Consider the following 16,040-nt stretch of genomic DNA (forward strand, 5'->3'; position numbering starts at 1 on the left):
TTAAAACTGCAAGCTGTCGATCAGTTTGCCGCAAGAGAGAAAGCAGTTTCACTTACAAATAATGAAATGGACGCTGATCTGTAGGTACCTTTTCATCTTAGTATAAAAGTTTTAGTGAGATGTGTTAAATCTATACCCTATATCTGCCAACGGTAACTACTAAGTGCAAAAAAAATCGTGTAATATGTTAAGAATACTCACTGAAGATTCCTTGCAAATAAAACGAAACTCAACTGGTTACACAACTTAAACAAAAACATAGTGTAGTTGACGGTAAGGACTTTAATCTTTTAAACCACAGCTGTTTAATGCTTATTACTGTTGCCGACAAGTATGTTATACGGACAGAATTACTGCCAGTACGTCTTGTATGCCACACTAAAAACTACGGACTGTAATTCGTAAAACTTCGTACTATTTTTTCAAATTATGAATTAATTCATTCTGTGGATTATTTGGGTAAATTAAAGAACGAATCCCAACACGACTGACATTTGTCAGAAACGCTGTTGCTTTATTTTCTTGCTGCGTGTGCTGATACGAACTTTTACAGTGAAATCTAGCGGTGGGCTTAACTGCCTGTCTCCTTATCTATCGACCAGCTTTTGGTAATCATAGTTTTTCGATACAGTGGCAGCAGCTGCTTCTGCTCTCGACCAAGATGGGATATTACGTGCCGTCCAGATATAACGGCTGACACTTTTCCGCAACACTATATATACGTGTGTCGCCTCACATATATGAAAGCCATTCCCATAGTCGTTGGACTGTAGTGTGAAGCTCCGATATTGAATAAAGGGCAGCTGCCTCGTCGGCATTGTGAGTGCATGCCGATGCGGCCAGTAACCATTTTGCTTCCTCTGGAGTCCTCTAGCTATAGTCCGGTGCACGTGGCGAATCGAAATGGAGGATCTGCTCACCTCATCAATGTACCTATACACAAAAGTACATTTTCAGTACTACATAGATATCGAAGGTAATACATTGAGTCTTTTTAGCTTTTCAGGAGACTTTGCCTCCTTTTCTGTATCTACACTTCCGAATTAATAGGAAAGTGCTAGTTTCGAGGGTGTTGAAATCAGTGGCAACTTTACTTGGGGCTTGTTAAAAATTAAATTCGATATTAACTGCCAGTGAACATTCACTCGTCGCTTCCTAACCACCAAAGGACGAAGGACGAGTACATGACCTTAAATTTTAATGTGGCTGGTCTGAGCAAGAGAGGTTATGTCATGCACTGTTACTTTAACACCTTGTGGAAGCACTCATCATTCGTCAGGCACCTTAATTAGCATAGACGTATCAGCGAAATAAGCAAACAAATTAATAAGTAGATTGAGAATTTCAAATAAAAACATTTTCAACAGGTCCCTGCAGTATAATGATATGGGGAACAAGCAAGGAAATATCTCTTGACAATTCATTCATTCAAATCATTCAGGAACCAATGCTAACTAAAAGCAGTTAGCAGTGCATTAAATCACTTAAACAGCAAAAAAATGCTTAATTTCATCCAGTGCATACAAGTATGTGTACTGTCAGAAATTCACTACGTCTAAAATCCTCAGTCATCGGTAGCCCGACATTGAGTGTATGCCAGCTAACACTTCCAGTGCCAAATTACTTCTGAGTCGCAAACCGGTGCTCACCAGAATATTCCTCTCCTGAACTGGTGCACATGGAAATATTGCTAAGCCTCGAATAACATACCCAAGCGATTCTCTGGACGCATAAACGTTACCAAGAACGATGCTCACCGATCGTGAGAAGAACCATCTTGTTCTGCTTGTCTGTCCAAAAACTTTGTCATGTGACCCCCCCCCCCTTCCGCATTACAGAATGCAGCAACTTCCAACTTGACCACCAGCTATAAGAGTAAACATAAAACAACATTTTCACATCTCAGAAATATATAACATTTGGTTTTGTAGCGTCCTGATATTATCTTTTTAAATCTTAAACATAAATAGACTTTATTAAAATTTTATACACCACAAGCTGAACTGCAGAAGTCGAGATAAGTTGACGGCTGTAATTATCTTGGCGCCACAGTCTTAAGCTGCTCAGATTATAGTCTTACGAACGTTATGTTACTAAAATTCTTATTAATTGAGGTTGATAGGATAATGGTGTAAAACTCTCATGCTTGCAACTATCGTTAGTTCACATCGTTGTTTTGACATTATTACATATATTCTTTAATAAATTTCTCAATGAAAAATTTTATATCTGTCTAAGAACAACAGAAATATGGTCATTCTCTAACTGATAACAGTTACTCAATGAAGTGTGATAAGCACTTACAGTGTGCCCATGCATTTGTTCAAGATTTTAAAACACTTTTTAATATAAATATTGAAAAACTTACTGACAATAACTTCATACACACCGTAATAATTTTAGTGGGTCTATCTCACTATTGTGATGTAGACGTTGCCTTTACATATTTCGTAGCATCTCTGGAGGTAATTGCAACGTTTTCAGTGAATATTCCAAGTTTCATTTTAAAGTGGTCAGCTTGTGGCCTTATTCCTTCACTTGCTTAAGCAAGCGCTGATACAGCCTCCCCTTCCACCACGGGGTTCTCCAAGTCGCTATGTCGCTGCAGGCAGCGAAGTGGCTCCCCACCTCCGTTCACAGTTCGCTCCAATTTATTTGAGTATCCTGCCCCATGCCCGCTGACTTAACTGGCCCAGCCACTATCCGGCATCTTTCCAGCCTTTTACTGTTCAATCAGTTAATTTGGTTCCCTTTTTTTCCCTATATGGTTGCTTGGCACACTCACCGCATGTAATGCCATACAGTTATAATGTTCTAATGCATTTAATTTCTACCCTTACACAGCCAGATTGTTTATGCTTGCCTCAAATATGATTAAATGAACTATTTTCAGGTTTCGTGACACATAAAACTAGTATCAGTGCCACAAACATTTTAGTGAACACAGTTGCAGTGAAGCAAATCATCAGCTATGACCAGTTGTGAGATAGGTACAGTTCTGTGCGAGCTCAATTACTTTCCACTTGCAGGTAATATTCTACACCAGGATCCATCTGAGCATACTTCACGGACTAACAGCATCTGACAACTGGAAATATATTCCCTGCTTTTAATAGAAATAAGTGGCACTGTCGTCATATTATACCAGGGGGAAAAATGTAATAATACATGGTTTCACTACTACTCAGACCATCATTACAGAATACACTCGTAAACTCTTACAGACTGTTACAATATATCAGCTTATTAGGAAATCCATTGCTCCTCTTATCTTCCCCTGGGTACATCTACGATATCTGTTCACAGTAGTTTACAAAATTCTGTTGAGTCGGTATATTATTACACATGGCCATGAGTTATTTTGAAATAAAAGGGCACCTCTCACTCCTGAGTAAGTAATTCTGGAGAGGTAAAATCAGCTGTAGATATGCAATCATCATGGAAGAGCTAATTCCTAGCTGTCTTTAATATAGTGTTGTTGTTGTCGAACTGCAAAAAGTCAGGCTTTGAACATGAAGGCTGGTGATTGTGTAGACCATGCATAAGGATATTTTAGTGACCCGCCGGCCTGGTTCACGCACATACCCATACTTGTCGGCTGCCTCAGCACATGATACGACAGTAGCGCTCGTAGCATATAAAGTGAAATCTATTGGTGTACCGGTTTTGACTAAAGTGGACATTGTTTTCCTTAAGTAAACAAACCAGTCACTTACGCTAGACTAATTTAATGACCCTTGTGAAAAGAAACTGTTCACCGAGGTACATGGTTTGCTTACTTGGGCAATAATTAATGGCCTATGACGATCATTGTAATCACATTTTATTGGCAAAATGGTTTAGTGGGTTCATGTTTACCATGTGCCAAATACCTTTAGCATACAGTGGTAACTGCCACTTTTTATTATTGTAATTTCTGACCAAAAAAGTGTGAGCTGCTATTGGCACACTCCCACCATCGCCGGCCAAAGGACTGTAGTGTCTTCCCCGCATCCCGAGACGGTCTTTATTCATGTATATCTCACTGGAGCAGTAGCAGCAGCTTCAGTAAATTCAGATATTATCGCAGATTTCCAGCATGGTTTAGCACCAAGCAGTATTGACCTAGTTTTCGTAAATTTTCCGCACCCACAAAATTTTCTTCAACATACGACGCTATTTACAGTTTAGTGGCTAAGTTTCACCGATATTTTTTAAAGATTATGCATACTCCATTGCTATTTCCTGATTTTCCTGCGCTATTTAAGAAGATTCTCTTAAATACGGATGTCACGACTAATTCACTGATGTTTTACAACACACACAAAAATGGGTTTGCTGCTGTTTTATCGATTTCATGAATACACATGTCAGGATATGCGGCTATAAATGTTTAATAAGACCATCAATAAATGACGCTATTTACAGTTTTCACTCAGTTCATTACAATTTTATCGATTTTCGCAGAATATTACGCTAAATAAATTACTTTTTCAGGAGTGAAACTAAAATAGGGATCTTTAAATGTGTGGCTACTAGCACCATAGTCAATACCCTATGAGCACCTCAACATATGACACTATTTACAGTTCTTCATAATTTCGTTGATTTACTCCTCAAGTAGCTACTTCTTTCGGGAAGATATACCGCAACGAGAGATAAGCAGCAGGCCTATGTTTCCCATAAAGCGAATTTACTCCCCGAAATTTTAGTTTGTGACGTTAAATAAAATAAACGTTATTAACATTCTACATCCTTATTCTTTGTGTCTACATGTTTGCACCCTTCCGTCGCTAGATGGCTCTGAACTGTAGCGTGCAACATGGCGGTGTGTGGAGCAACTATCACAGTCCGTGAGATACAGTGTGCTGCAATAGAATTTCGAGTTGTAATTGTTCGTCCACCTATGGAGCACCTTCTCCTTCAGCATGACAATGTCAGACTACACACGATCGTTGCGGTCTCTGGAACAGTCCGATGTTTTGGGTTCACTTTCATCGATCATTCTCCACACAGTCCCGACATATCATTTATTTTGAGAACTTAAAGAACACCTTCGAGTACTTCACTTTGACAGTGATGAAGCGGTGCAAGCAGAGGTGAGATTGTGGTTCCGTCAAAGGTGGTCTATCGTTGAGAGAAATGTTGATTGAGGTTGTTGTGAAGGAGGAGACCAGACTGCGAGGTCATCGGTGTCATCGGATTAGGGACGGACGGCGAAGGAAGTCGGCCGTGCCCTTTCAAAGGAACGATCCCAGCAATTGCCAAGAGCGATTTAGGGAAATCACGGAAAACCTAAATCAGGATGGCAGGACGCGGGACTGAACCGTCGTCCTCCCGAATGAAATGTGTTCGCTGTGTTGAGAAAAATAAAGCAACAGATTGTTAATAACGTTTCATTCATTTAAAAAATTTAGGATTTTTCGCACAGAAAACTCGGAGACCTTAGTTTTCAGCACGCTCTTTTTTTTCAGTTAATACCCTAATACCCTTTCTCAAGGTATGTTATGTTCCAGAATAAGACTGTGAGTGGGGTCAATTACATGACTCGCGCTTAGAAGCATTTATTTTAAGTTCATATACTCGACGGGTTCCTGTTAGACGCGACTACTTCCTTATTGGACGATCTACTACATGAAATGAAGAAACCAGAAAATGAAATTTAAAAGCATCAAATGAAGACTGTAACTGCACAATATATACGATTTTGCAGTATAGGGGTGTAAATCATTGCGTGCATCTCCTGCTCAAAACGAAAGGAAGATGGTTACAAAGGAGTGATTCTACTTTTATTGGAGAACCTTAACTTTTCAATTCAAATTTTCCAGATTTACTTGAAGTCTATTTAAAATGAGAGTTGCACTGTAGTTATTGATGGTTTAAGAAAAGGCATGTACACTACTGGTCACGATACCACAGTTCGTCAAGAGTAGTGACTGGCGTATTGTGACGAGCCAGTTGCTCGGCCACCATTGACCAGACCTTTTCAGTTGGTGAGAGATCTGGAGAATGTGCTGGCCGTGGCAGCAGTCGAACATTATCTGTATCCAGAAAGGCTCGTACAGGACCTGCAACAAGCGGTCGTACATTATCCTGCTGAAATGTAGGGTTTCGCAAGGATCGAATGAAGGGTAGAGCCACGGGTCGTAACACAACTGAAATGTAACGTCCACTGTTCCAAGTGCTGCCAATACGAATAAGAGGTGACCGAGACGTGTAAACAATGGTACCCCATACCATCACGCCGGGTGATACGCCAGTATGGCGATGACGAAAACGCGCTTCCAAGTGCGTTCACCGCGATGTCGTCGAACACGGATGCGACCATCTTGATGCTGTAAACAGAACCTGGATTCATCCAAAAAAATTACATTTGCCATTCGTGCACTCAGGATCGTCTTGTGTACACCATCGTAGCCGCTCCTGTTTGTGATGCAGCGTCAGGGGTAACCGCAGCCATCGTCTCCGAGCTGATAGTCCATGCTGCTGCAAACGTCGTCGAACTGTTCGTGCAGATGGTTGTTGTCTTGCAAACGTCCCTATCTGTTGACTCAGGCATCGAGACGTGGCTGCACGTTCCGTTATAGTCATGCGGATAAGATGCTGTCATCTCGACTGCTAGTGATACGAGGCCGTTGGTATCCAGCACGGCGTTCCGTATTACCCTCCTGAACCCACCCATTCCATATTCTGCCAACAGTCATTGGATCTCGACCAACGCGAGCAGCAATGTCGCGACACGATAAACCACAATCGCGATAGGCTACAATCCGACCATTATCAAAGTCGTAAACGTGATGGTAGGCATTTCTGCTCCTTACACGAGGCATCACAACAACGTTTTATCAAGCAACGCCGGTCGACTGCTGTTTGTGTATGAGAATTCGGCTGTGAACTTTCCTCATGTCAGCACGTTGTATGTGTCGCCACCGGCGCCAACCTTGCGTGAATGCTCTGAAAAGCTAATCATTTGCATATCACACCATCTTCTTCCTATCGTTTAAATTTCGCGTCTGTAGCACGTCATCTTCGTAGTGTTGCAATCTTAATGGCCAGTAGTGTATTTCCAGTCCGCCGCTCGTGGTCCCGCCGTGCGTTCTCGCTTCCCGAGCAACAGGGTCCCGGGTTCGATTCCCGGCGGAGTCAATGATTGTCACCTGCCCTTAGATGACTGGGTGTTGTCGTGTCGTCTTCGTCATCATCATTCATCCCCATTACGGTCTGAGAAAAATAACGGAAAATCACCTCCATTAGGACATTGCGTAGTACGTCCGTGTCTGTCCCGATAGCTGAGTGGACATCGTGGCGGTCTGTCACGCCAAGGGGCTCGTGTTCAGTTCCAGGCTGGGTCGGAGGTTTTCTACGCTCAGGTACTGTGTGTTGTGTTGTCCTCAATATCATTCACTTCATCAGTGGAAGGCAACGGGTAACCACCACTGGAATCACTTCCCTAGACGCTCATGCGAGGAACCCCTCTGACGAGGCTTCCCCCATGACAAGACCCGCCGTAAGGCAGAAGACAAAGATTTTTTTTTGTTTTTTTTTTTTTTTTGCCAGATGCTCGTGACAGCTGTGGTCGTCTTGACGGTCCATTTGTGATCTACGAATATGTTTTTTAAATTCTAAAGTTTCCAAATAATACAAGTTTATGCACAAATACAGCTATTTATAACCAATTTTCCTATTACTTTCATAATTTACTGGATGTGAATGTGAAGCCTTTTTTTTCCCTCAGGTAAACTAGTGTCCCGTCCGCAATAATGTCCGTCACATTTAAGCTTTAAACTTTAGCCTCATTTATATACAAGAGAGTTTCTTTCCCCTTGCCTATCCACCTGACGTAGCGCAAACAGAAAAAGAAGCGAGCGGATAGGTTTTCCGACGATTTTCGTCAATCAGTGTCACTGAGGCTCGACATAGTAAAAAATGTTTGTGCCACAAAATTTTCGTTCCTCTCGGTTTTCACAAGCCAAATTGATAGGTCGTTGACCCCCTACTGAATTTTAACTTGGTTCTCTACCTCCCGGAGGGAAAAGCAGAGAGAGAGAGAGAGACGGGGAGAGATAGAGAGGCGTTTAGACAGTAAACGAGATCGATGCTACACATATTAAACCGTGCCCGAGGAAAAGATTAGAGCGCTCCCGCCGTGTCCTATTTTGCGGAGGATAATAAATCACCATTACACGCCACGGCAGCGACAGAATAACTAATGACACCTGGGACCGCGGCGCACCCTCACAATTTCCCGCGGCGGGGCACAGCGGTGCTACTGCGTACGTCAGAGAACAAACAGGGCGCCCCGGGTGTGACGAGGGTGGTCGGGGTAGCGGGCGGCACCGGGGGGTAGGTCGTGTGTCGCCGCCCTGTTTCCGAAGGCGCCGCGACGCCGGAAATCTGGGAGCCGGCGCACGAGGTTTATAGCGCCAGAGACACTTGCAAATTGCATTGTACGCCTGCCTGCTAACTCCGCCAGTGCGCAACGACGCACGGCGCCAGATTCGCGCGCGTAGCGTAGGGCGTCCCGCTGGGCCTCGCCGGAGGGATTTCCGTCATTAGAAGGGCGTCTACCGTCTGCTGTCGGCGGGTGGGCGAATTCTCTTCTCTGTGAAACCCGATAATTTACGTTTGTAATTCCAAGCGCACGCTTTGCGTCTGTGAATGAAACTAGTGTCTCGTTAGCACTGTGTACTATAATCTGCCGAACTGGCGCCAAGAAGCACTAATCAGCAGTGAATGGAAGTGATAAATTTCAGTTAAGGATGCGAATAAATAAGTATATATATATATATAACATAATAAGACAACAGTATAGAATACTTATATACAATGCCTTATAGAGTATACCTAGTACCAATTTTAGCCAGACAGTCTTTTATTCTTCATACGTTTGTATTAAGTGAAAAGTGCCCTCCTGTATACACTCACCTGTATTTACGTCTGTACCGCACCAGTAAATTCACGTGTGCTGCAGGGTGCGTCGTGCACCACTGTAAAGGTCACACGTAGGGAAAATAATATAAAAAAACCGGATTTTTATTGCTTTTTTTTATTTTCACAAGCTGTGACATCGTCGCGAAAAAACACAGTGACCCGTATCTGAAATAAGTTTCCTTTAATTTACGTCTATGGTCACAATCTTTTCTGTGTAACAGATTACCGGTTTCGGTCTTTAATGACCATCATCAGATCTGTCTCATAAAATCAAAGTCCTGATGCTGGCTGCAGTGCATCAGGACTTTGATTTTATGAGACAGATCTGATGATGGTCATTAAAGACCAAAACCGGTAATATGTTAAACAGAAAAGATTGTGACCATAGGCGCAAATTAAAGGAAAGCTTTTTTTATTAATGGTTCAAATGGCTCTGAGCACTATGGGACTTAACTGATGAGGTCATCAGTCCCCTAGAATTTAGAACTACTTAAACCTAACTAACCTAAGGACATCACACACATCCATGCCCGAGGCAGGATTCGAATCTGCGACCGTAGCGGTCACGTAGTTCCAGACTGTAGCGGCTAGAACCGCTCGGCCAATCCGGCCGGCGGTTTATTTATTAGACTGATGTTTTAAGAATAACATGTCGAACTTTAAATATCTAAATCTGCTCACAAATATATTTTAAACATTTTTCTTTGGCCGTGTGCACCTGTCACGCCACCATTTTTCGCGCTGTCATTCACACATTCGCTTTTTCTGTTAAGTTTTCTGTGACACAGTCGAAACGGGCTGATAATGTATTTAGAAGGCTGAGAAAGGAATGAAGAGAAAGAAATTAGGAGTGGAAAGCCACTGGGAGATGCTAACCAACTGACAGACAAAAGTTCACACTACAAATATCTCACGCTACAAATATATTATGGTAAAGCAACTAGGGAAAAGGCATATAGTATGAAATAATTGCAGCAAGCAGTATGGTCAATATTCTTCCACAGGACTACCTTAGATGAAAATTCTCAGTAGTTCTCCCGAAACATATCGTGGAGCAAATATCTTGAGATACATGTCACTAGATGACCATACAACCACAAGCATCGCTTGCCGCTGGCTGCTTTGAATGTTGTAACGCCTATTTTCTGAGAGCTACTCACTGCTGAAGGCCTAAAAAACGTGTGTACATGGGAAAACACAAAAATATGAATGAGAGCTACAATCACCCTTTATGGATGCGTTGTCTAAAAACAGTATTTTTGTCCTCATATGTTAAGATAGGTGCATGTGATGCCTTTCTAGTGTTTAATAGTGGAAATGAAGGTGAGTGACTGCAGAGATTAGGCTTCTATCCAGGTTCATTCACACAGAAGATACTCAGAAACATCGATAGAGCGTGGCTTGACGAAGCCCAAGCAGCAGAAAAAAATATGCACAAGTCGGCTACACAAAGCAGGCAAGGGAAGAGAATACTCCTGGAAGACAAGGAAGAGCACGAAGATTATGGATATTGAGAGCATATGTTCTTAAAAATTGAAATAAGAGTGATTATTCGAAAATATTATGTACCATTTCTCAGGAACTATAAAAGTCTAAATCTTGAAATGTGGCACATTTCTTAAAAATAACTTCATGAAAAATCCTGTGCAACACTTTTATTTATCTCGTGTCCACGAAAACCTTTCCTTTAACATATGAGGAAAATAGAGCTGTCTCTGTTAACATAAAACTGAAAAACTAATTTGAAAATATCGATTAGCTTCAACAAAACTCTGTTGCAAAAGTTTTACCAGTCATTTACGCAGACGTAAGCTGTAAAGTTTCAGCTTTAATGCTTGTTTATGTTACGAGAAAAGATACATTATATGTATACTGGCAATTAAAAATTCAAATCCTTATAAAATGAATGTCCTTGAACATTATCAAACCAAAGTTGCACATACTATCGTATACTATGTTCTGCATAATAGTATCAAGTTTTAACTTTTAACTGTGCTATTGCAGGAGATTCGGTTTGGGCCACATCTGCATCTATTTCCGTCGTGAATACTACACGGAAAGAATGATTATTGGAAAGCTTCCGTGTGAGTTTTAATCTGTCTAGTTTTACCGCCGTGGAGATGTAAGTAGGGAAAACAAATGTTTAGACTGAATCCTCTAGGAAAGCACTGTAATTTTTTGTACCAAATTGACGGAGATCAGAGTCTAATGTTGATCGGTATTCACAATCCCTACAGTGGTGGTCAAATTTGCGATGTCGAGGCGTTTTGGTTGAAGAATAAGGCTCAAAATAGTTCAAATGGCTCTGAGCACTATGGGACTTAACATGAGAGGTCATCAGTCCTGCATTACTTAGAACTACTTAAACCGAACTAACCTAAGAACATCACATACATCCGTGCTAGAGGCAGGATTCGAACCTGCGAACGTAGCGGTCGCGTAGTTCCAGACTGAAGCGCCTAGAACCGCTAGACCACACTGGCCGGTGATGAATAAGGCGTGACAGTTTATTTGTACACAGCATCTAAAGTTCTCAAGGGCTTCTCAGAGTACCAACATATATGGTGGCGTTGCCTTTCCTTGATGTTGGTTGCTCAAGGTGCCTCATGCAGAATCTCCATAGTCATCGACATTGGATCCGGGTGCCACCCGTAGCTGAGTACCGACGCGATTATCAAGACACAGATTTCGATTATTAACCCTAGAAATACCAAGGCATTTTCTATAACGCTCGTTACCGGGGAGGGTAATTTGTGTCATCCTAAAAAAGTTAAAAAATAAAATTCGGTAGTTGTTCTTCACTTACGCTAACAACACACTTTCTAAAGAGGTACTGATGTGTAAGTATGATTCAGAAACTGAAAACATTTTTCAGCACTCTCTAAACTGCATCAGTTCATTTTCAATAACGTTGTGTACCAGACAAGGGGTGCCTGATGGCAACCACAAAAAAATTACAAAATGGAAAATTCTTTAATTGTAGCTGACCTTTACTAGCAGCATACTGTTTTAAGAGCTGCTGATGTGTAAATAATGTTCATAACTTGAAAAAAAAATGAACATGTTTGTTCATTGTTCAAGGTGACATCATCTACTAAACCTAAATTTTGGATTAAGTCTAAATGACAAATTTAAAGTATTTATAGCATCTGGTAAAAGAATTCATTAAAAACCATTCCTTTTTAAACTCTTAAAAGGTAATTTAACTATCTAGATTACAATATTCTCAATGGAGGGCACAAGGTACCTTCCTCACTAGCCCCAACCCCCGCCCCATCATCTCCTTGCTTGGCGGATTTAACAGCATAGGTTCTGGTGAGCTGAATTGCGTTCACTGCGCAGAGGATGCTAAAGTGTGTTAAGAGTTGAGGGCGTTGAGAAGGGTATGCATTGTAGGAGTTGGGTGGTAGTGGCCGACATGTGCTTTCGTGTGTGTTAGGTCGCCGATCAATATTCTTAATATCTTGAGCTGAAGTGCATCAAATGACAGGAATAGTTATACTGATCGTTGCTGCTGATTCCGCGATCGAGGAAGTGTGTTCGGGAGTATTATTCACAAGTGTCAAGCACCCATTTATGAAGATGGCTGTCAGGTAGCATGTATAGTTTTTCCTGTGTCTAATTTTAGCAGTGCTTGCCAAGAACTGCTACACTAAAGAAATGATAGGCATCTGTCAATTATAATTGCTTCCATGATCAAATTTTTCACTCTGCAGAGGAGTGTGCATTAACTAAACCTGTATGTCAGACTTCGTCTCGGAAACAGGATCTTTGCCTTTTGCAACGTGCTCTCCCCAGTGAGACACCAAAGCATGACTCACGACCCACCCTCACAGCCTTACTTCCGCCAGTACTTCTACCTTCCAAACAATCCAGAAGATGTCCAGCAAAACTTGTAGTACTAGCATTCCTAGAAGAAACGATATATCGTGGACATGGTTTAGCCTGGCCCCGGGTGGGAGGGAGGGGGTGGGAGTTGTTCCCGGAACGAGTTTTTTGCACTGGAGGGAGTGTGCGCTGATATGAAATATCGTGGTACATTAAAACTGCATGAGAAGGTACTGGGTCCGAACCGCGGTGCAGCAGACGGGTTTAATCCGCCAAGAAGTAGCAAATATACGTGATCTTTACTGAAAAGCGGGCCCATATTTTCTTATAGTGGCAGCAGCTGCAGTACCTCCTCATCAACTGAATCCTGGCCGAGCGTGTTTTTCTGCAACTAGAAGGACATTAAGTATCTATAGACGCTAACTGAGTTATAGAATTACGTGACGTATACCTGATGCCGTACATAAATAACTATAGTCCTCACATGTACCGCCACGCTATTACCTCCGACCATCGGGCATGGCTTTTAGAACGCTTGTGTTGAAGTGCACTGAGTTTTAACATTGTACAGTAAACCACGCCGTTATGCACGTCACCTCTCTTGTAACTTCTGTCACTGTCGATGAATGAACATCTCCTTGTCGCTTTCACTCTTTCCAAATTAAACTATGAAGCACTGCTCTTTTTTCGAACATGCATGTTTTCTTGAACACTCCACCCTTACACGTGCCAGACTGACGAACTCTGTTCAAGTATCGGTTAGACGACAGTTTTACAAGCTACTTCCTTCATGACTGATATACTGTTATTCATTGTTCTATTAATAAACCTATTTGGTATCTGCCTTTCCTACGATTACATACATGTGGTTGCTCCAATGCAAATCACTCTGTACGTATATTCCGAATTATACAATGGAGCTGAAACGTTCCTATGATTGTTCGACAATCGCGTAATCAGTCTGATCTATCCACCTAAATTTTCACTGTAATCGACGTTAATTTACATTGAGTAATAGCTGCCGATTCCGCCACCAAGCGGCTATGTCCTACTGCCCTTCGATCATTGCTGTAAAATATCTACGAACCGCCTCAAGGAGCTTCCCACATTATCAGCTATGTCATCTGAATATTTTATGAATTGGCAATGTTGCTCTCCCTCGGGGTACGCCTGAAGTTACCTTTACGTTTGAAGAATTATCTCTGTTGATAATGCCGATCTGTATTCTACAGGGTGTAAGGCAATAACTGTTCACAACGTGCCACAATAGTGTAAGTGAAGTTGGGACGAACAAACTGTTCTGGGAATCTTATGCACTATCAAGTAGGAAATCAGCCCCTAAATAATCCAACGCCCCCCAAGATGGAGCATAAAGTACACCAAAAGAGATTTTGACTAAAATAGTCCTTGATTTTTAAAAATAATTTCTTCTCTCCCATACAAAATGTAAAACCGACGTTTGTTTAAATAGTACTTCAAAATACTGTGGATTTTAAGAATAACAAATTAACTATTAAATACTTTCCTTTCAATAACCTTTGTACTACGAAACCACTGTGCTTGTAATGGTAAAATGAAGTTCAACTGTAAACGTAATTACCATTCCTTTCATTATTCTTACGGTTCAGTTGAAATCGGTAATGTTAAGGAAACGCCAGACTAAGCAGGTGGCGCAAGATAGCGAGAGGGTACTGGAAACCTCGTGCAGCTGGTATGCTCTGTAGCTTACATGGCTTATGTGGGCCACTATGAGGTTGTTTTCCGACTTGATTGACCTCAAGTGTCCAACATCAAATTATTCTTCTAGACTTCCCTAAACCACTATGGTATGCTGGAAACTGTTGTCGTTTATTTCTGTTCATTGTAATCACTGAATTATTGTCTGAGTGTAAATTCTCCTGGTTATACTTCGCAGTATATCCGGTACTTCTGTAGCACATCTACCCTTTTTTTGATTTTAGATGGGTGTAATAGCTATTACAAGCCGTAACTTATTGCAGGACTAAATTATTCTTCCTCCTCATTCTTTCATACCACCGAACCCATAATCTGCTGTAACTCTGTCTTCTATCCCTTCCCCTTTTACAGCGTTCCAGTCCCAGTTATTATTAGATTATCATGTCCTTTTTCATACTGGATTACCCGCTCTGTATCCTCATATACTACCTTTATACCTTACCTTCTTGTTGTGACGTCGGCGTACGTGCCTCAGTCTTTTGTCGTTGGCTTTAGCTCAGTGTCGCCTGGGATGGGTATTACCCTATCACTCTTCTCGGTAAATCACTTTCTGCCCTTACTTTCCTATTCATAATGAAACCTTATTTTATTTTTTTTCTGCCAGTGTTGATATTATACTATAGTTTCCTAACCGCATATTATTATCTTCTTTTTATTTTATTTCACAGATCGACACTATATTTGGACCGAAGCTTTAGATTTCCCGTTGTAAGATTCTATAGCTTCCCTACGTCATTCAGACTCGTATAATTTTGCTCGTTTTCAAGTTATTGTTATTCTCATATATCCCTTCCGTAGATTCGAAACAGGCATTAATAAGCAAGGCTTGACAGTGAGGAGATGACAAAATACAGGCCACAAGCCATGTATATACACAATGGGTGTCTCATGTTGTTGACCTTTCTTGAGTCATCCGTCTCTTGGATGCAGTTTCCCATCCCAAGGGCAAGAGGTCGCCTTAAAATTCTGCTCGCTCCTCCACCCTGTTTGAGAAGGCCGTTAGCAGAACAGAGTCTTTCACCGCCATTGCTGATGATGTTTATTCAAAATTTAAGCATCGCCTTGGATCAAACCCGGACCATAGACCGTTTTGATTATTGTATTCGCTTCCCCTAGCTCACGGTGCTTAAAACTCGTTAAACGCTAATGAAGCAGGTGTCATGGTAAGACCATATTTCGACTGTAAAAACTGTTAGATGGTTTGGTCGGAAGGGGTTCGTTTATTTGGGTCATAGAAAGGACACCGATTACAATGGATATGTTAAAAAGGCTCTACATATTGGCCTTTAAATACATGTGTTCTTCTCTAGCAAACAAATGTCTATATTTTGAAATGTTTGGATGTCTTTTAAGCTGTTCTTTAATTCTTCAGAGGCGAAAAACCTTACCACGAAAACTTTATTAAGAACACATATTATGAATTTAACATTGGTCATTAAAGAACTTTACATCTACTACTCTCTTGATTGTAATGCCATTTTCCCACTTCATGTATTCAGGACGGTACATTACTGCCTCACTTTAATCGCTCGATGCTGGACTAAGCGAAGTGACATTCCGTCCGT

The sequence above is a fragment of the Schistocerca serialis genome, chromosome 7 (assembly GCF_023864345.2).
Source record: "Schistocerca serialis cubense isolate TAMUIC-IGC-003099 chromosome 7, iqSchSeri2.2, whole genome shotgun sequence".
NCBI classification, from domain to species: Eukaryota; Metazoa; Arthropoda; class Insecta; order Orthoptera; family Acrididae; genus Schistocerca; species Schistocerca serialis.